At 38.2% G+C, this 21989-nt stretch overlaps 1 protein-coding gene and 1 pseudogene across 1 annotated transcript in view; both read left to right on the top strand.

The window, feature by feature from the left end:
• The window catches only part of M1AP (meiosis 1 associated protein), a 75242-nt gene that overhangs the window by 795 nt on the left and 52458 nt on the right, over positions 1 to 21989 (top strand). The gene's annotated exons all lie outside the window — the stretch shown is intronic.
• LOC138435643 (PSME3-interacting protein pseudogene) lies at positions 11448 to 12314 on the top strand (annotated as a pseudogene).

Here is a 21989-nt window from a genome sequence, read left to right as displayed (position 1 = left end):
CTCTTTTCCTCCTCAAACAAACTCAATTTTTTACTTCCTCCCCTTTACAAAGTTCAGAGTCTCAGGGATGGGAAAGACTTCAGTTCAGTTCAGTTCAGTCGCTCAGTCGTGTCCGACTCTTTGCGACCCCATGAACTGCAGCACGCCAGGCCTCCCTGTCCTGGAGTTCACCCAAACTCATGTCTATCAAGTCGGTGATGCCATGCAGCCATCTCATCTTCTGTCGTGCCCTTCTCCTCCTGTCCCCAATCCCTCCCAGCATCAAAGTCTTTTCCAATGAGTCAGCTCTTTGCATGAGTAGCCAGAGTACTAGAGTTTCAGCTTTAGCATCAGTCCTTCCAAAGAACACCCAGGACTGATTTCCTTTAGGATGGACTGGTTGGATCTCCTTGCAGTCCAAGGGACTCTCAAGAGTCTTCTCCAACACCACTGTTCAAAAGCATCAATTCTTTGGCGCTCAGCTTTCTTTGCAGTCCAACTGTCACATCCATACATGACTACTGGAAAAACCATAGCCTTGACTAGACGGACCTTAGTCGGCAAAGTAATATCTCTGCTTTTGAATATGCTATCTAGGTTGGTTATAACTTTCCTTCCAAGGAGTAAGCGTCTTTTAATTTCATGGCTGCAATCACCATCTGCAGTGATTTTGGAGCCCAAAAAAATAAAGTCTGACACTGTTTCCACTGTTTCCCCATCTATGTCCCATGAAGTGATGGGACCGATGCCATGATCTTCATTTTCTGAGTGTTGAGCTTTAAGCCAACTTTTTCACTCTCCTCTTTCACCTTCATCAAGAGGCTTTTGAGTTCCTCTTCACTTTCTGCCATAAGGGTGGTGTCATCTGCATATCGGAGGTTATTGATATTTCTCCCAGCAATCTTGATTCCAGCTTGTGCTTCTTCCAGCCCAGCATTTCTCATGATGTACTCTGCATAGAAGTTAAATAAGCAGGGTGACAATATACAGCCTTGACATACTCCTTTTCCTATTTGAAACCAGTCTATTGTTCCATGTCCAATTCTAACTGTTGCTTCCTGACCTGCATATAGGTTTCTCAAGAGGCAGGTCAGATGGTCTGGTATTCCCATCTCTTTCAGAATTTCCCACAGTTTATTGTGATCCACACAGTCAAAGGCTTTGGCATAGTCAATAAAGCAGAAATAGATGTTTTTCTGGAACTCTCTTCCTTTTTCCATGATTCGGCAGAAAAATCTCCTGGAGAAGGGAATGGCAACCCACTCCAGTATTCTTTCATCCCCCACCCACCCAAAAGACTTCAGAGATTCTAGTAAATTCCCTTCTTTCCTAAGACAGCCTTGCTGTTGGTATAGTCAGAAAAGAACCAATGGAAAGCCAGGACTTTGATTCCTACCTAGTGTGAATAAGACCTCCTCCCACATAGTGTCCATGAAGCCACATGGTAGCCTGGACTCCCCTCAACCCATTCAACTTTAACAGGGTAACTATTTCACCCCCTCCCTATTGAGGTGGTATTGGAGGCAGCAGAGTGGAGGCCATGTGGGGAGTGGCAATGGGGCATCTTTTTGCCTCCAAGGCAGAGTGGTGTCAGTGAAAGCCTAGTGGGAAGCCAGAAGTTACAGGAGTTTCTTCCTAGTAAAATGCGTAATGGTAATGAAGCTTGTCTATTCCCAGAGTGTCACTGGGGGGCATATGAGGAACCTGAGCTTCCACCCCCACCCAGAGATAACAAGACACTCTCCCTTCTGGGATATAATTAGAGACCAAATAGAGTCACACCCCAGTCTGGCAATAATTATGTGGAAACCACTTCCTTCACTGGTGCAGTAACAAAAAAGTCCTGCTAAAACAGAAGATTTAAACAGGATTCATTCTTACAGCATAATACCCAAAATGTCCAGAATACAATAAAAAAAAAAAAACTCCCATGATTATCAAGAAACAGGAAAATCCAAACTTAAATGACACAACAAACATTGAGATAACACAGATGTTAGAATTATCTGAAAAGGATTTCAAAGTAGCCATCATAAAAATGTTCCAACAAGCAGTTATGAACATGCTTAAATGGAAAAATATAAAGTCTCACCAAAGAAATAGAAATATAAAGAAAAACCAGATAGAAATTTTAGAACTGAAAAATGTAATACTCAATTTTAAAAACCAAAAAATCTACTATAAACAGGCTCAACAGCAAAATAAGAAGTTAAAGGAACTTGAAAATAGAATAGAAATTACGCAATCTGAGTAACAGAGAGAAAAGAGACTTAAAAAAATTTACAAAGCCTCAGGGATCTGGGAGACTATAACAGAAAGTTAATATATTATCACAGTCCAAGAAGAACGAGAAAGAGGAGGGTGGGACTAGAAAAATATTTAAAGAAATAACCACTAGAAATTTCCCAAATTTGGCAAGAGTTATAAATCTAAAGATTCAAGAGACTACCGAAATCCATTCTAAAACACATCATAATTAAAATTCTTGAAACAAAGACAAGGAAAAATTCTTGAGAGCAGGACACTGACACCTTACCTATAAGGGAGAAACAATTCAAGTAATAGATTTTTTTCATTAGAAACCACGAAGGCCAGAGGAAGTGTCACATTTTTCAAATGCTGAAAGAAAAGAACTGCTAACGTAGAACTCTATCCAGTAAAAATATCCTTAAGGAATGATTCAGAAATCAAGATATTCTCAGACGAAGGAAAGCTAAGAGAGTTTGTCACCAACAGACCTACCTTTTCAGAATGACTAAAGGGAGTTCTTGAAACAAAAAGGAAATTATACAGGCTCTTGGAATATCCAGAAGGAAGAAAAAATAGAAAGAATTAAAATATTGATAAATATAATAGATTTTCTACAGAATCTTCTAAATTATATTTGACAATTGAAAGAAAAATTGTAACATTGTCTGATACGGTTGTTAGTGTATATAGAGGAACTACTTAGGATAATTACATTATAAATGGGAGGATAAAAGGACTTAATAAAATTAACGTTCTTATGCTTCATTCAAAATGATAAAATATTGACAACAGTATACTGTGATAAAGATATACGTATGAATAATGTAACACTTAAAACAACCACTTAAAAAAATTTGTGTAAAGAGACACACTCAGAAACTCTATAGATAAATCAAAATGGAATTTTAAGAAAATAGTCAAGTAATCCAATGGTAAAAGAAAACAGAGAAATGAAAACCTGAGGGAACAAACAGAAAGCAAAAAAAGCCCAAAAACACCTGATAGTCTGACATACCAATAATTATATTAAATGTAAACAGTTTCAATTAACCAATTGAAAGAGAGAATTCCCTGACAGTCCAGTGGTTAAGACTCTGTGCTTCCACTGCTAAGAGGTCAAGTTTGATCCCTGCTCAGGGAACTAGGATCCCCCAAGCCACTCAAGGTGGCAATAAATTAAGAGATTGGTGGAAATGAAGGGATTATCCAACTGTATTCTATCTACAAGAAACCAGCTTCAAACACAATAAAAGCAGGTTGAAAGTAAAAGGATGGGGAACGATATCCCATGGTAACAATCAGAACAGTACACCTAATAAAATGTGGCTTCCTAGGTGGCACTAGTAGTAAAGAATCCACCTGCCGATGCAGGAGATGCTAGAGATGAGGATTTGATTGCTAGGTTGGGAAGATCCCCTGGAGTAGAAAGTGGCACTCCCTCTTTCCAGTGGCTTGGAAGATTCCATGGGTAGAGGAGCCTGGTGGGCTACAGTCCATGGGGTTGAACAAGTCAGACATGACTGAGCAATTGAGCACACACATACACAATGATAAAAGAGTCGCAGAACTAGAATAAATAATCCTAAAATTTATAGGGAATCCAAAGGCCTAGGATTGTCAAATCAATCCTGAAGATAAAGAACAAAACTGGAGGCATAACCATCCCCCGAGCCAAGACTTCAGAAAATATTACAAAACTACAAGAATCAAAACAGCATGGGGGCTTCTTGGTGGTCCAGTGGTTAAGACTCCACGCTTCCACTGCAGGGGCCATGGGAAGATCCTACATGCCATGTGGTGTAGACAAAAAAAAAAAAGCATGGTACTGGCACAAAAACAGACATATGGATTAATGGAACAGAATAGACAGCTCAGGAATAAGCCCACACACCTGCAGGCAATTAATCTTTAACAAAGGAAGCAAGAATATACAATGGAGCAAAGACTGTGTCTTCAGCAAGTGGTTTTGGAAAGGCTAGACAGCCAGGTGTAAACCAATAAAGTTAGAACACTCCGTCACACCATATGTAAAAATAAACTCAAAATAGCTTAAAGACTTAAAATATGAAGCATGGCAACATAAAACTCCTAGAAGAGAACATAGGCAAAACATTCTCTGAAGTAAATTGCAGCCATGTTTTCTTAGGTCAGTCTCCCAAAGCAAAAGAAATAAGGGCAAAAACAAACAAATGAGACCTAATCAAACTAGGAAACCATAACCAAAATGAAAAGACAACCTACAAAATGGGAGAAACTGGAAATTATGTGACTGACAAGGGCTTACTGTCCAAAATATACAAACAGCTCAATATCAAACAGTTCTATATAAAAAAATAAAATGAAAAATGGGCAAAAGACCTAAATAGACATTTCTCCAAAGAAGGCATATAGATGACGAACAAGCACAGGAAAAGATGCTCAATAATCTAATTATTAGAGAAATGCAAATATGAATGACTGTGGTGAGGTATCACCTCACACCAGTCAGAATGGCCATCCTCCAAAAAATCTACAAGTAATAAATGCCTGAGAGGCTGTGGAGAAAAAGGAACCCTCCTACACTTTGGTGGGAATGTAAATTGGTTTAACCACTATAGAGAACAGTATGGAGGTTCTTTAAAAAACTAAAAATAGTTGCCATATGATTCAGCAATCCCACTACTGTATAGCTAGGGAACTATGTTCAAGATCTTGTAATAATCAATATATATGATTCACTTTGCTATACACCTGAATCTAACACAACACTGTATATCAACTATAATTTTTTTTTTAATTTCCAAAAGAAAAAAAAGAGTCAATCCAACAAGAAGACAGAAATCTTTTTTTTTTAATACTTATGGCTTCGTTGCGACTCATGGACTTTCTCTAGTTGCAGCAAGTGGGGACTGTTCTCTAATTGCAATGCCACCGTTGTGGTGGCTTCTCTTGTTGTGGAGCACGGACTCAAGGCTCACAGGCTTCAGCAGCTGTGGCTCACAGGCTGTAGAATGTGGGCTCAATATGGGCTTAGTTACGTCAGGCAGAATCTTCCCGGACCAGGAATCAAACCTATGTCCCTGGCATTGGCAGGCAGATTCTTAACCATTGGACTCCCAGGAACGTCCAAGAAGACAGCAATCTTAAATCTGTACCCACTGAACAACAGAGCTGCAAATGTGTATTAACTGGTGAATGACTAAACAAAATGTAAAATTCTCACTCCATAAAGCTGGAGTTTCGTACAAGCACACTGCAGACAGAGTGAAAGTGATAGTGATGTTTACAGCCATATGACCCATATGACAAGTATGTTCTACTGTGCCATTTTCCTTGCGCATGTCTGTCCCATGACCACATTTGGCTGTAATATCTATCTTCTGTCTGGCAACAGGGGTGGAGAAAAGTTGAGAGTGGTCTGGAAGGGCAAATAGAAAATATCCAGCATAGGAAGCTTCTGGGAAATGAGCTTATGTCCCAAACAAAGATAAAAGGATTTTTATTTCCTTCTTCTAGTGACTATGTTCTGTGCCTCTGGTACTCAGTACATTTGTCTCTAGGTGAATCCCTTGATCCCTTAATCACTCTATTAGGAAAGACAGACAGTTCTAGACTAAAAAACACTGACTAGTAAGTCAGGAAAGATTAGAAGTCAAAATTTCCTTCCAGAAGATCGATAAGTTCAACCATGGTCAAAAGCTCAAGAAAATCACTGAAGCAATGCCATTACCTTGTGTATCCCTGTATGCGTGCTCACACTCAGTCATGTCTGACTCCTTTGTGACCCCATGAACTGTAGCCCGCCAGGCTCTTCTGTCCATGGGGTTTCCCAGGCAAGAATACTAGAATGGGTTGCCATTTACTCCTCCAGGAATCATTTCCAACCAGGAATCAAACCCATGTCTCCTGCAGTTCCTGCACTGGCAGGTGGATTCTTTACCACTGGGCCACCTGGGAAGCTCACCTTATGTACAGAAGAGTCCAGTCTTTGTTTAAATCCATTTTCTCTGACCTATCTAAGTATCGGACATTTTCTATCTACAGAGTTAGCTCAAAATATAAATGGAGAAAGAGAGCAGGTAGGGAGTCTTGCCTAAGTTGAACACTTCAATTTATCTCCTCATATTTGACTTATAAGTATAATAAAATAATTGTGAACTTTTCGTGAGGAATCTTGGCAAAGGATTCATAATTAAAATATTAGAATTCCTTTTATATCCATTGTGCTGTTAATATAAATAAATTCTAAAATGATTAATCTCTCAAAGAGTTTCAAAAGAATTCCATTATTGTGAAGATTTTATCAATTCTTTTACCTTTTTTTGAGAGCAAAGAAGTTATTTAAATCATATAAGATCTACAATGGTATTTGAAGATCAGTAGCACTGTAATTTGGCTATTACATTTATTTTCTTATCCTTACTAGCTGATCTTCAATAGAATCATTTAAAAGTGGCAAATAATGGGAATATATTATATAAAGTAATATAAAGATAAACTCCAATACAGATAATATGTTGCTGCTGTTTAGTCACTAGGTTATGGCCAACTCTTTGCAACCCCAAGGACTGTAGTCCGGTAGGCCCCCCTGTCCATGGGATTCCCATGGCAAGAATACTGGAGTGGGTTGCCATTTCCTTCTCCAGAGGATCTATCTGACCCAGGGATCAAACCTGTATCTCCTACATTTGAGACAGATTCTTCAGAACTGAGCCACCTTGGAAGCCCAAAGATAATATAATAAACTATAATTGAGGAGGGTGGGGAGAGTAAGAAAATGAAATGTACAAATTTTATGATTGTATAGTGGAGATTTTCATAGCTCATTAACGGATATTAATAAATAACTTACAGGAATTATAAACATGGAATTATAAAGACAACCACTAGAACAAATACAAACCTTTCTAATTATGACAAGAAAAACATAATAGAGCAGACAAATTTACACAGTATAGTGATTTTTCAAAATTTATGCAAACAGTGTATACCTTAAAATAATATTACTAAAAATAACTGTATCTGTCACATTAATAAATGTGTCCTAAACTTACCTGTTAAAACATTTAAAAAGCACAGATTTGATTGCAAAACAAAATTCTGTATTCAAGAGACTGTAACAAAGTGATTCAGAAAAGTTGAAAATAAAAGGAAGGGCAAAGGTATACTAAGCAAATGTACCCCTACAAAAAAAAATGAATTTAATATCAGACATCATTGAATTTGCAGCAAAAAGCACTAAACAAGACTAAGTATGGCACTATAATATTGACACAAAGCAGGGAAGAGTAGAGAATTATCAAGAGATGCATAAGAAATATATTCAATACAGAGGGCTTCCTGGAGGGGGAGTCTATTAAAAATATAACAGTTTTGAATACCAATTACCAAATAATAGAGTATCAACATTTTTTAAAGAAATATAAGTATTAAAAAAATCTGCACCTTCCTGAAATGCTCATGGAATATTCACAAAAGTTGACAGGATATTAAGCCACAAATAAATGCAAAAACTTAGATGAATTCTAAAAACTACAAATAGATCAGTCAACATTCTCTGAACACAGTGCAGTAAAACTGGAAATAAGTAACAGACACAGAGAACAAAAAGTCTCTACCACCTGGACGTTTTTATGCTGCTTAGTAAATAGCTTTTGCATCAAAGAGGAAATTCAGGCAAAAATTGTAGTGTATCTAGAAAATAATAATAATGAAACACTACATACCAGAACATATGTGATACAAAAAAGGCAATGCTAGAGAAAAAATCATCTTTAAACTGTATATTTTATTATTTTTAATTCTATTAGTAAACAAGAAAAACTGAAATGAAGCAAGCAACTCAAGAAGAAAACAAAAAACAAGCTTAAGGAAAGCTGAAAGAAAGAAAAAATAAAGGCAAAGAGTAATGAATATGAAAATAGAAAATGGTAGAACAAATGAATAAATCTAAATTTGTTGTTTGAGGGGAAAATAGGAAATATAGATCAACCATTATTAGTTAACTTAGTTTCAGGGAAAGAGCAGTGGGAAAAGCATGTATACACAAAATAAGGTAAAAAGAAAGTAACCATAGATATACTTGTGTGAAATACATAATTCTCCATGAAAATATAATTACCAAAAGTGAATTCAGAAGAGATAGAAACTCACCATTTTCCATAAAAGGAATGGGAAATTTATCAAAGAACTACCCTCCCCCAAAATAAAGTACTGGAACCAAATAGTTTTACAAAGGAATAATACCAAACTTTTAAAGGACAGATCTTTACATTTTTTTAACTATTTTATACTGCAGAAAGAAATAATATCTTTCCAGATTCTTTTTATGAAAATAACATAATATTGATCTTAAAATGCAACAAATATTGCAAAGAAAGAAAAACTACAAATCCGTCTCACTCAAAATCCCAACTAAAGTATTAACAGTAGAATCCAACTTATATTTAAAAAATCATGTACAGGAATGCAGAGATGGTACAATATTGAAATCTATTAATATAGTTTACTATGTTAATATATCTAAGAAAAATATAATAGTGTTTTTTCCATAAGTACTAAAAAAGGTATTTAATAAAATGCAATATCCAATCATTAAAAAAAAAACTTAAAAAACTAGGAATGGGTGGCTATTCCCATAGTGTCTGTCTATGACAACTCAAAAACCAGATCTTACTTAATGAAAGACATTGAATATATTCCTGCTGCTGCTGCTGCTAAGTCGCTTCAGTCGTGTCCGACTCTGTGCGACCCCATAGACAGCAGCTCACCAGGCTCCCCGATCCCTGGGATTCTCCAGGCAAGAACACTGGAGTGGGTTGCCATTTCCTTCTCCAGGCATGAAAGTGAAAAGCGAAAGTGAAGTCACTCAGTCATGTCTGACTCTTTGCGACCCCATGGACTGCAGCCTACCAGGCTCCTCCATCCATGGGATTTTCCAGGCAATAGTACTGGAGTGGGTTGCCATTGCCTTCTCCGAAATATATTCCTGTGTAAGTCAAATAAATTTACTATCATCACTGTTATCTAACAGTATTGGAAAGATTTTCACTGATATAATCACACACATAAAACGAAGTTAAAATATAGGAATAAGGAAGTGAGGGGCTTACCTGACAGTCCAGTTGTTAAGACTCCATGCTTCCACTTCAGGAGGTGCAAATTTGATCCCTGGTTGAGGAACTAAGACCCCAAATTCCACACGGAGTGGCTAAAAAAGAAAAAGAAAGAAGGAAGGGAAAGAGAGGGAGGGAGGCTCAAGAGGGAGTTGGTATGTGTATAGTTATGGCTGATTCGCATTGTTGTACAGCAGAAACACAACATTGTGTAACTCAATGAAACTATAAGCCATGCTGTGTAGGGCCACCCAAGATGGACAAGGTCATAATGGAGAGTTATGATCCATTGGAGGAGGGAATGGCAAACCAAAATCCAGTATTCTTAAATGAACAGTGCAAAAAAATAGAAGGAAGCAATAAATTTGCTGGCATATTGAGTGCAACATTTTCACAGCATCGTCTTTTAGGATTTGAAATAGCTCAACTGGAATTCCATCACCTCCACTAGCTTTGTTCATAGTGATGCTTCCTAAGGCCCACTTGACTTCACATTCCAGGATGTCTGGCTCTAGGTGAGTGATCACACCATCGTGATTATCTGCATTTTGATTATAACAGGATTAGTCAGAAGGTTTTCAAGAAGGAGGAACTGTCCTCAAGCAGGACACATTGTTGTTATATAATCCTTAGTACAGAGTTTAAACTGAGTTGTTTGTTGTGTAATCATCAGTTCCAGGCTTAAAGATTAAAAAAAAAAAAAAAAAACATTTTATGTGACTAAGACTAAGGAATGTAGAGGGAAAAAAAAAAAAAGGAATGTAGGGGGGAAAAAGTGTCTTTTCCTCCTCCTTGAGAATTCCAGACCCCTGTCTCTTCCTTGAGAGCCCCAGACCCCTTTCTCCTCCTTGGGGACCCTGGACTTCTTATCAACCTGCCTAGGAGTTGACTCTCTCAATAGCAAGGTGATCAAGCAAATCAATCCTAAGGAAAATCAACTGTAAATATTAATTAGAAGGACTGATGCTGAAACTGAAGCTCCAACACTTTGGCCACCTGATGCAAAGAACTGACTCATTGGAAAAGACCCTGATGCTGTGAAAGATCAAGGGCAGAAGGAGAAGCGGGTGGCAGAGGATGAGATGGTTAGATAGCCGACTCAGTGGACATGAGTTTGCGCAAACTCTGGGAGATAGTGAAGGACAGGGAAGCCTGGTGTGCTGCAGTCCATGCTATCACAAAGAGACATGACTGAGCGACTGAACAACAACAAAAGTACCCTTTGTATTCTGGTTGTTATTCCAGAACAACCAGCTAGAAGTTAAAATGGCAGAAAAGTTCTCATCATAATAACCAAAGTGATCAAATAAATGCTTATGAATGAAAATAATAATAAACATGCAAAATTTATATGAATTGAAATGCTGTTGAGAAACACAAAAGAAGACTTGAACAAACGAAAAGTCATTAGTTCTTGGGAGCACTCAGTCCAGAAAGATGTCAGTTATCTCTAAATGAATCTATAAATCCAGTGCAACTTCCAGTAAAATTTCTAGCAGAATAGATATTTAATAATAAAATTAGAAACAAAAAACAAGAATAGCTGGAGATTCTTTCTCTCAAATATTAAACAGGTATTCAAACAGTGTGACAAATTGAAAATTGTCAAAACAAAGAAATTGAAAAAACAAAGCAATAGAATATAATTTAAAGTCTAGAAATAGACCCAAATATATGGCGGGATTTAGTGTATAATAAAGATGCTATTTAACATTAGTTGGAAACAGTATTCAACAAACTAGGTAGTTGCGGAGAAAAATTAAGTTAGATTCACACTCACAGTTCAGTTCAGTCACTCAGTCATGTCCAACTCTTTGTGACCCCATGGACCATAGGACTCCAGGCTTCCCTGTCCATCACCAACTCCCAGACTTTACTCAAACTCATGTCCATCAAGTCCGTGATGCCATCCAACCATCTCATCCTCTGTCGTCCCCTTCTCCTCCTGTTTTCAATCTTTTTACTTACAACTTATGCCTATATAAATTCCAGATGGATCAAAGATTTAAATGTAAAAATTGAAAATGTGTAAGTACTAGAACATATTGTATCATTTTGGGTTCAATCAGGAGATAGAAACCACAGTAATTTTAAAAAGGAAAATTTAGGCCGGAAGAGGGGCGGAACTTTGTGGTGGCGACTGTTCCATTATGGATGGAGGAGATGACGGTAACCTTGTTATCAAAAAGAGGTTTGTATCTGAGGCAGAGCTAGATGAACGGCGCAAAAGGAGACAAGAAGAATGGGAAAAAGTTCGAAAACCTGAAGATCCTGAAGAATGCCCAGAGGAGGTTTATGACCCTCGGTCTCTGTATGAAAGGCTACAAGAACAGAAAGACAGGAAGCAGCAGGAGTATGAAGAACAGTTCAAATTCAAAACCATGGTAAGAGGCTTAGACGAAGATGAGACCAACTTCCTTGATGAGGTTTCTCGGCAGCAAGAACTAATAGAAAAACAGCGAAGAGAAGAAGAACTGAAGGAACACAGAAGTAATCTCAACAAGGTTGGAATTTCTTCAGAAAACAAGAAGGAAGTGGAGAAGAGAGCTGTGAAACCCACAGAAACCAAGAACAAGTTCTCCCAGGCAAAGCTGTTGGCAGGAGCTGTGAAGCATAAGAGTTCAGAGAGTGGAAACAGTGTGAAAAGACTGAAATCGGACCCTGACCCAGATGACAAGAATCAAGAAGCCCCGTCCTGTGTGTCTCTGGGAAGCACCTCCCTGAGCAGTCCCTCCATCCACTGCCCGTCCGCGGCTATCTGTATCGGCATCCTCCCAGGCCTGGGCGCCTACTCTGGGAGCAGCGACTCTGAGTCCAGCTCAGACAGCGAAGGCACCATCAACGCCACGGGCAAGATTGTCTCCTCCATCTTCCGAACCAACACCTTCCTCGAGGCCCCCTAGCTCCTCTGTTTTTACCGCAGGGTGCTCCTCCCCACGAGTAGACTGGACAGTTTATTCTGCCTACAGGCATTACTTCCCACAGAAAACTCCTTTGCCTGCTCCTTATGCACACCGTGACATTTTTAACTGCATCTAAGAATGTGCCAGAATCCACTTGTGGCCAGACTTATGTTTGGTTTCTCTTTCTACTCCGGTCCAGATGCCCAGACCAGTCCTGCAACCTCTGTCCGCACTGATGCAGATTTCGGCCCAGCCAAAATTTCACCAAAAACACCCTGGGAAGATAGAGCTACTCTGTGCTAATTGTTCCTGACTGTCAGTACAGGCGCATCAGCTCCATCCTAACAAACAAGACTGAGGTAAAACTGGAGGCACCTTCTGCCTGTGCTTCATTGTTCCTGCGACTGTGCTCCTGTTATTACAGCCTGTACCCAGGGCAACCTCGGATCATCTCAGGAGGCAGACAGAGGAGCCAAAGTCACGATCTTCATGTGGTTTGACTTTTCAGAGGCCATTACTATGCCTCATGGCCTCTGTTGATGTTGGGAGAAGCTGAAAAAGGGTTGCATGGATTAAAAGCCTCCATTACTTTGAAAGCTAATCCACCTGTCAGAGAACAAGATCTTGCTTTTCCTGTACTGGAGCTTTGCTTCCAACTCCCTCCCCATCCATTGTAACAGCTAGATTGTGTCGAGGAGGTTGAGACTCTTCAGACTGCGATTTCTGCTCTTTATGTCACAAGAGCAGTTGAAGATGACCGGTAATCATCTTTCCCCATACCTGTTAGTGGAGAGCCCTGGAGCTGAGACATGAGTTCTGTAGAAACTACCAGTAGCAAAGCAGGGTCTGGTTTGCCTAGTGGAGGAAGCTCCCCTGGAAAAACATCTAGTGTAGACTGTGTGTTTCAAACCCAAAGAACAGGAAAACCAAAGATAGAAGGAAACACTGCCTAAATCACAAAATGCAGCTCTCCTGCCTTGGTAGATAATTAGGATTTTATAACCAGATAATAAGGAATAAAACTGGGGTTTGGGGTGGCTTCTTAAAAAAAATAAAAATAAATAAAAAGGAAAATTTATACAGAATATTTTAACATAGTTTAACCTATTCAACTATGCATGCATGCTTGCAGGCTGAGGAAGAGATCTCAAAGAAGGACTAAGTTGGAAAGGGGACCCCTTTCCCAAGGCTGGGGTTTAGAGCCAGTTGGAGAATGTATGGTTGTAGCTCACTGGATACACAGAAGATACTGGTTTGCTCAAGCTGGTGCTGGTCCGTGGCTACTGGGAAAACAGGAACCCTTCAGGTGCAGGCGCAGTGGCCAGTGCACAAACATGCGGAGTGGAGTGCCACTGTGGGCAGGAGGCCTGGGGTAAGCAGTATCCATGCTGAAAAGAACAGCAGCACTGGGAGGACCTCCAGAGACAAACCTCTGCGGGGAATGACAGGTGAGCAAAGGGAGTCAGGCATCAGTGCAGGCACGAGGTCTGAAGCATGCAGTGTCCTGGCTAAGTGAGCAGCTGACAGGTGATCAGCTAGGGCTAAGAAGTTCCTAATGTCTTAGCTCAAATTGTGACTGACTGGTTTAAACAACAGACATTTATTTTCTCGAGGTTTAGAAAGCTGGAAGGCCAAGGTCAGGGTGCCAACCTGATCAGGCTCTGGTGAGAGCCCTCTTCCATCTTGCTATGTGCTCACATGGACTTCTTGCTATGTGCTCACATGGACTTTCCTTAATGTGTGTATTGTACATGAAGAGAGAGCTCTGGTGTCTATTCCTCTTGTTACAACACACTAATCCCATCATGGAGGCCCCACTCATGACTTCATCAAAACCTAATTATGTCCCAGAAGCTTTGCCTCTCATCACATTGGGAGTTAGGGCTTCAATACATGAATTTTAAGGGGACACAAACATTCAGTCCATAACACCAAGGACCTATAAGTTCTGGGCATTTGGGTGGAACACTACGAGGTGGCCTCATCCCATTGGTTTCAGCAGAAACATATCTTCCTCATGCAATGTCCCTCTAGTACACTCTACCCAGAAAACTTAACATCATGATTACTGTGAAGGAGAAAGGCTTAATTGACGATAAATTGACAGCATGCAGAGCTTGGGGGAAAATGTAAGAGTAAGAAAGGCCTTTCTAACCATAACATGAAACCCAAAATTCCAAAAGTAAAAGATTAATAAATTCACTTGAATAAAAATAGAAAATATACACTTGGCCAAAAAAATACTAGGTGTAAAATCTAAAGACCATATGAGGAAAAATATTTGCTTCTGTATCACAAGGAGTTAATTTCCATAACTGCATAAAGGTTTCCTTAAAATCAATAAAAATAATGACCATAGTCTAATAGGAAATGAAATATGATATATGTACAGTTTTCAAAAAAGGAAATACACATGACCTTGAAATATTGAATATGTTCAGTCTCACTCATAAAAGAAATACAAGTTGAAACTACTTTGAGATGCTATTATTTTTCAGGTATCTGATTGGTAAAGACTTTTTTAAGTTAAATGACAATGTTTTTGAGGATTTAAAGAAACAGGCACCCTTGGGTATATATTTTAACACAGTTGCTATAGCGGGCAATGTGGTGACAGTATCACAATTTACATACCCTTTAACCTGGCAAGTCTGCTTTTAGAAGCTTATCCTACATGTATGTTTTCATATGTGCAAAAATGGTTGTAGATTATTCATTTTAGAATTGTTTAGAATAGCAAAAGATTGGAAATAACCTACTGTTAATTAATAGGGAATTGGTTAAATAGAGTTATATGGTCCATCTATTTATTAATGGAATCCTATTTAGCCATAAAAATTAAGATACTTTTTATCTATTGAATGTAATGATTACCCAAATATACTGTGTAACAAAATCAAGATTCAAAAGAGTATCATAATCTCTTCTGTTTCGGTAAGAAGAAAGATGAAAAGTGAAAGTGATAGTCGCTCAGTTGTGTCCAACTCTGCAACCTCATGAACTGTAGCCTGCCAGGCTCCTCTGTCCATCTAATTCTCCAGGCAAGAATATTGGAGTGGGTTGCCATTCCCTTCTTCAGGGGATCTTCCTGACCCAGGGATCAAATCCAGATCTCCTGCATTGCGGACAGATTCTTTACTGTCTGAGCCACCAAGGAAGCCGATTTATATTTCCTTTTATGTAAAGAAATATCTCTGGAAAGATATCAAATAAGCTGATAATATTTATTGCCTGCAGGAAACTACTGGTTAGCTGAAAACTAAGAGTAGGAAGGTGACTTTTTCTACATATTCTTTTGTAACCTTTGAATGTTTGTTGAATGAAGGGGAAAATATTGCAACAAAATTTTGGAAAACCGTAATACAAGTGAAAAGTGATAAATGACTTAGCAGTCCCCAAGAGAGCTAAATCTTAAGCCAGTAGTGGGAAACCCAAAGAAGAAAGTTTAAACCACCAATTTCTCAAAAGGCTTAGGAACTAGCAAAATCAAGTACTTTTGAAAGTAAGAATGTAGATGGAACTAAAAGTAGAAAGATGTCAACCATCTGATTTAAAAGCAGTTTGACCTTTAGATCCTCTCTTCTACTCCAAAAACAACAAATTGATTTGTCACGTTTGATTTGACATTGCGACATGCCCCATACCAATGGACGTGAAAAATTTCACTGAGGTAGAAGTCCCCTGAATTTTAGTCGAATTTATTTCCTACATACTGGCTTGCAAATGTCTTACCAATAAGTTAGAATAGGTGCTACTTCTTGCTCACTAGGTCCACTCAGCATGTCATTAATGTAATGGGCCAGTGTGATAACTTGTGAAAGGGAATGGCAATCAAAATTCCTGTGAACTAAATTATGACATAAGGCTGGAGAACTGATACACCCATGAGGTAGGATAGTGAAGGAGGTGTGTTTCTGGTCTTGTCAGCTGAAAGCAGACTGCTCCTGTGGGACCTTATAGACAAGAGTGGAGAAAAGGCACTTACCAGATCAATAGCTGTATACCAGGTACCAAGAGATGTGTTAATTTGCTCAAGCAATGAAACTGCATCTAATACAGCAACTGCTGTTGGAGTTAGCACCTAAGTAAGTTTATCATAATACACTCTCATTCTCCAAGACTCATCTGTCTTCTGCACAGGCCATATAGGCCAATTGAATGGGGATGTGGTAGAAATCACCAACTCTGCATCTTTCAAGTCCTTGAAGGTACACTAATTTCTACAGTCCCTCCAGGAATTCAGTATTGCACTTATTGTTTTCCTAAACAGAGACAGCTCTAGAGACTTCCTCTTGGCCATTCCCACCATAGTTGCCTTCACTCCACAGGTCAGAGAACCAGTGTGGGGATTCTGCCAGCTGTGAGGCATGTCTATTCCATTTATACTTTCTAAAACTGAAGAAATAGCCATAGGATGCATGTGGGGACTCATCAGACCCAATATAAAATTTCCCTCATCTCTTGACTGCCATAAGCCCCTGCTCTGATTGGGGGCAACAATAATGTTCAGGACCTCTGAAAATAGTGTCCGTTCATAGCCAGTATCCAGTAGTAATGAAAGGTCTGATTATTCGCTTTACTTCAGTGTACAGATAGCCTCGTAATTTTCAAATCTTTTGGGTCCTTTTTGAATAATCCCTCTTACTTCTTTAAACATCTTAAAGGTACTTAAATGTATTTGATATTTCCAATATGTGAAATGGTATTCTAATTCTCCTCTTTGCTGTTTCTGTGGACTCTCACTCATAATGTTTATTTTTCTAACTGATTTTGTAATTTTGGATTATGAGTTTATCTTAAACTGACCTTAATGTGTGAAAATTCTGTGAGGCCTTTAGTTTATGATGTATGTGCATCTAGAAAGGATTTGTGTTTGCTTCAGTTAGATGCCTGAGGTGCTATCACCCCAGGACCACTTTAAGTTACGTTTTAAACTTAAGGTTTCCTAGACTCTGTAGATAAAGATAAATCCTAAACTGACATAAAGGAATGTACGTAGTTTCTAGGTTTTAGCAGTGATTTCTTTCTCATTTCTACTCAGAGCTCACATAAGTCAACAAGTTTTATTATCATCTGCTTTGAGCAGTGGGTAGATTCTTTCTAGCCCACCTTTTCACTGAGAAAAAAACCTTTAAATAACCTTTTAACTTTTTGAGCCAGAGTGGCAGTTCCAACTCTTCTTTACAAGGGCCTAATGCCTTGTCTCCTTTTCCCTTTCAACACAAAGCCCTTGGTTCCCAAGATCAGCAAATAAAGTCAAGGCTTTTATACCTGTCTCACACTGTAGTTTCCTTTGGTACTTGGGGATTACCCTTAATTTCTTATGAATTCAACTATGGATTTAAAAGATATTCTAAATAGACATTTCTCCAAAGAAGACATACAGATGGCCAAGAGGCAAATGAAAAGATGTTCAGTGTCACCAAATATTAGAGAAATGCAAGTCAAAACTATGCAATATCACCTCATACCAGCCAGAATGGCTATCATCAAAATATTCACAAACAATAAATGCTGGAGGATGTGTGAAGAAAAGGGAAGCCTCCTACACTGTTAGTAGGAATGTAAAGTGGTACAGCCACTATGGAGAACAGTATGGAGGTTCCTTAAAAAACTAAAAATAGAGATACCATACGACCCTGCAATCCCACTCCTGGGCATATATCCAGAGAAAATCATGATCTGAAAGGATACATGCACCCAAGTGTTCATTGCAACACTTCATTTACAATAGCCAGGACCTGGAAGCAAACTAAGTGTCCATCAGTATAAATGGATAAAGATGTGCTACATATATACAATGAAATATTACTCAGCCATTAAAAAGAATGAAATTATGCCATTTACAGCAATATGGATGGATCTAGAGATTTGTCATGGGCTTCCCTGGAATTCCAGTTGAGCTGTTTCAAATCCTGAAAGATGATGCTGTGAAAGTGCTGCACTGAATATGCCAGCAAATTTGAAAAACTCAGCAGTGGCCACAGGACTGGAAAAAGTCAGTTTTCATCCAATCCCAAAGAAAGGCAATGCCAAAGAATGCTCAAACTACTGCACAATTGCACTCATCTCACACACTAGTAAAGTAATGCTCAAAATTCTCCAAGCCAGGCTTCAGCAATACGTGAACCGTGAACTTTCTGATGTTCAAGCTGGTTTTAGAAAAGGCAGAGGAACCAGAGATCAAATTGCCAACATCCTCTAGATCATCGAAAAAGCAAGAGAGTTCTAAAAAACCATCTATTTCTGCTTTGACTATGCCAAAGCCTTTGACTGTGTGGATCACAATAAACTGAAAAATTCTGAAAGAGATGGGAATACCAGACCACCTGACCTGCCTCTTGAGAAATCTGTATGCAGGTCAGGAAGCAACAGTTAGAACTGGACATGGAACAACAGACTGGCTGCAAATAGGAAAAGGAATACGTCAAGGCTGTATATTGTTACCCTGCTTATTTAACTTATCTGCAGAGTACATCATGAGAAATGGTGGACTGGAAGAAATATAAGCTGGAATCAAGATTTCTGGGAGAAATATCAATAACCTCCGATATGCAGATGACACCACCCTTATGGCAGAAAGTGAAGAGGAACTAAAAAGCCTCTTGATGAAGGTGAAAGAGGAGAGTGAAAAAGTTGGCTTAAAGCTCAACATTCAGAAAATGAAGATCATGGCATCCAGTCCCATCACTTCATGGGAAATAGATGGGGAAACAGTGGAAACAGTGTCAGACTTTATTTTTTTGGGCTCCAAAATCACTGCAGATGGTGATTGCAGCCATGAAATTAAAAGACGCTTACTCCTTGGAAGGAAAGTTATGACCAACCTAGATAGCATATTCAAAAGCAGAGACATTACTTTGCCGACTAAGGTCCGTCTAGTCAAGGCTATGGTTTTTCCTGTGGTCATGTATGGATGTGAGAGTTGGACTGTGAAGAAGGCTGAGCACCGAAGAATTGATGCTTTTTTTTTTTTTTTTGAATTGATGCTTTTGAACTGTGGTGTTGGAGAAGACTCTTGAGAGTCTTCAACAAGCATCTACTCTTCAACAAGCATCCTCTGCTCTTATCAGGCATATTCCTTCTTTCTCTCTGGCACACTCCATTCACTTTCAACCTCCAGAGATGCTTATATTGAGCTTTCAGCCTGTCTACCAGCTCCCCAACACATATACACCTAAAATACAGTATTCCTTTTACAAACCTTATCCTTTAAATTCTAAGCTCAATCTCACCCCCTTTCCAACAACTCTTTTTCTAAATTTCTAAAGTATCCGTAGTCTATAAGTCTCTTCCAAATGTGATACACACAAAACTAGGGCTGTAAGAGTTCCTAGGCATAGGAATATATAATTTTCAAGAACTGTTATATAGATTTTCCATTTCTACTGTATTCTTTTCTAAAACTTCTATAACTATGCCTATGATGAGGGTGTCAGGCTCCTTCTTCATTCCTAGCATCCCTTTAGCAATTACTTCTCTTCCACTTCACAAAGAAAACCCAAAATAAAAAGGATGAGGTGAGAGGAACATATCTTTCACCCACCATAAATTTTACTGTGATGAATTGCCATGTGGTTTTAAAACTCCAGGGGCACCAAACAAAGGAATATTTCAAAATATTGACATCAGTGTAAGAAAGAAAATGACTTAATGATTGGGTTAAAAATCTTTTGCAAACCAGGTAATCTCCAATTTTAACAAAATTGAAGGAAGACTAAATTGAGTAGCAGCTAATAGATCATTAAAATAATTTTATTAGTATATCCATATGTAATTTTTGGCATATAACTCAGAATGAATTTGACAGTTTGTTTGACATCTGTATTTATCAGGATGAGGTTTCTCAGCACTAGAAACCTCCTAGAAAATAGGAATAGGATTAATACTTAATGTTGTGCCATTTAATCAATAATTTATTTATTCACACATACCTTAACTAATTAAAGAACCCAATGTGCTCACCACTGAGATGCATTTCTAATTAAATTTTATCCTTAATGCCAATAATTATCAAAATAGATAATATATATGTTGTTTTGATCAATTTATATGAACAATAATTTTTTAAATAGTGCAATCTAGATAATTCCTTAAAGCGTTCAGTTCAGTCACTCAGTCGTGTCTGACTCTTTGTGACCCTGTGAATCGCTATAGTCATAGGAAATTTTAAAATCTGATGACATATATTTTTGATGCATAGAAATATGATAAGATAATCAATAAAAGACTGCCAACCAGAAAGTTCTATTACATTACGATAAAACTACGGGAAATTGAAATGGAAATATGAATTCAGGGAGAAAATAAATAATATTAATTTCCATCTGTTAAAAAGAAAAAAGCTTGCTCATGTACTTTAAAAATTGAAAAATGAGAGTATCAAATTCCTATGATATTAATATTTAGATTAATAAACATAATTAGATTATGTTTTAAAGAGTTGTATTATAGTGTCATTTTTAAATATCGGTATTTAAATGTACTGGAAGTTATATGTCCTTAACAACTACTTATACTTTGAATTTTTAAATCTAGATGTCAACATAATATATAATAGAGTATATCATTTTTCATATTCTTTTATGGAGTACATGAAAAGAAATACTTAAAGGCTACTGGCCTCATTTGTTCTCATTTATTTCTTGAGTAGGTTTCTTATCTTCCTATCTAGATTACAAGTTCTCTTTGTGTAAAAATTATATCCTATTTCTTCTGTTTTCCCCAGAGATTCATGAAGAGGAGCAAGTAAGCAAAGTAACATGCTCATGAATTTTATGTGCGTTTTGCAAATATTGTTCAATCCTGCTCTTTGATCAGGAAAGTGTCTTCATCCCAAATATAATTTCTCCCCACCCCACCCCCACCTGCTATTGATGCCTGGCATTCCTTCAAATAGTGTCACAAATTTTAATTCCACATTTATTCAAAATGTATATATTCTTAGGAGATGTAACATTGATCTAGAATCATATTAGATTAAACTACTTCCTGAGAACAAGTTTTTGTGAAGGAGAGTGAAGACAGTCAGGAGATTTACATGTTGACTCCCTGACCTGATTGCAGACAAGTATCATTTCTTTACTGAAGTGACCCTGAGGGGTCTGTTAGGTAGGACCTTATTGGAAAAGGTCAGTTTTCATTCCAATCCCAAAGAAAGGCAATACCAAAGAATACTCAAACTATAGCACAATTGCATTCATCTCACATGTTAGTAAAGTAATGCTCAAAATTCTCTAAGCCAGGCTTCAGCAATACATGAACTGTGAACTTCCAGATGTTCAAGCTGGTTTTAGAAAAGGCAGAGGAACCAGAGATCAAATTGCCAACATCCGCTGGATCATCAAAAAAGCAAGAGAGTTCCAGAAAAACATCGATTTCTGCTTTCTTGACTATGCCAAAGCCTTTGACTGTGTGGATCACAATAAACTGTGGAAAATTCTGAAAGAGATGGGAATACCAGACCACCTGACCTGCCTCTTGAGAAACCTATATGCAGGTCAGGAAGCAACAGTTAGAACTGGACCTGGAACAACAGACTGGTTCCAAATAGGAAAAGGAGTACGTCAAAGCTGTATATTGTCACCCTGCTTATTTAACTTCTATGCAGAGTACATCATGAGAAACGCTGGGCTGGAAGAAGCACAAGTTGGAGTCAAGATTGCCGGGAGAAATATCAATAACCTCCAATATGCAGATGACACCACCCTTATGGCAGAAAGTGAAGAGGAACTAAAAAGCCTCTTGATGAAGGTGAAAGAGG

This window comes from Ovis canadensis, chromosome 3 (genome assembly GCF_042477335.2).
Source record: "Ovis canadensis isolate MfBH-ARS-UI-01 breed Bighorn chromosome 3, ARS-UI_OviCan_v2, whole genome shotgun sequence".
Taxonomy (NCBI): domain Eukaryota; kingdom Metazoa; phylum Chordata; class Mammalia; order Artiodactyla; family Bovidae; genus Ovis; species Ovis canadensis.
Note: the sequence above shows the minus strand (reverse complement) of the source record. Positions and strands in the feature narration are given on the sequence as shown.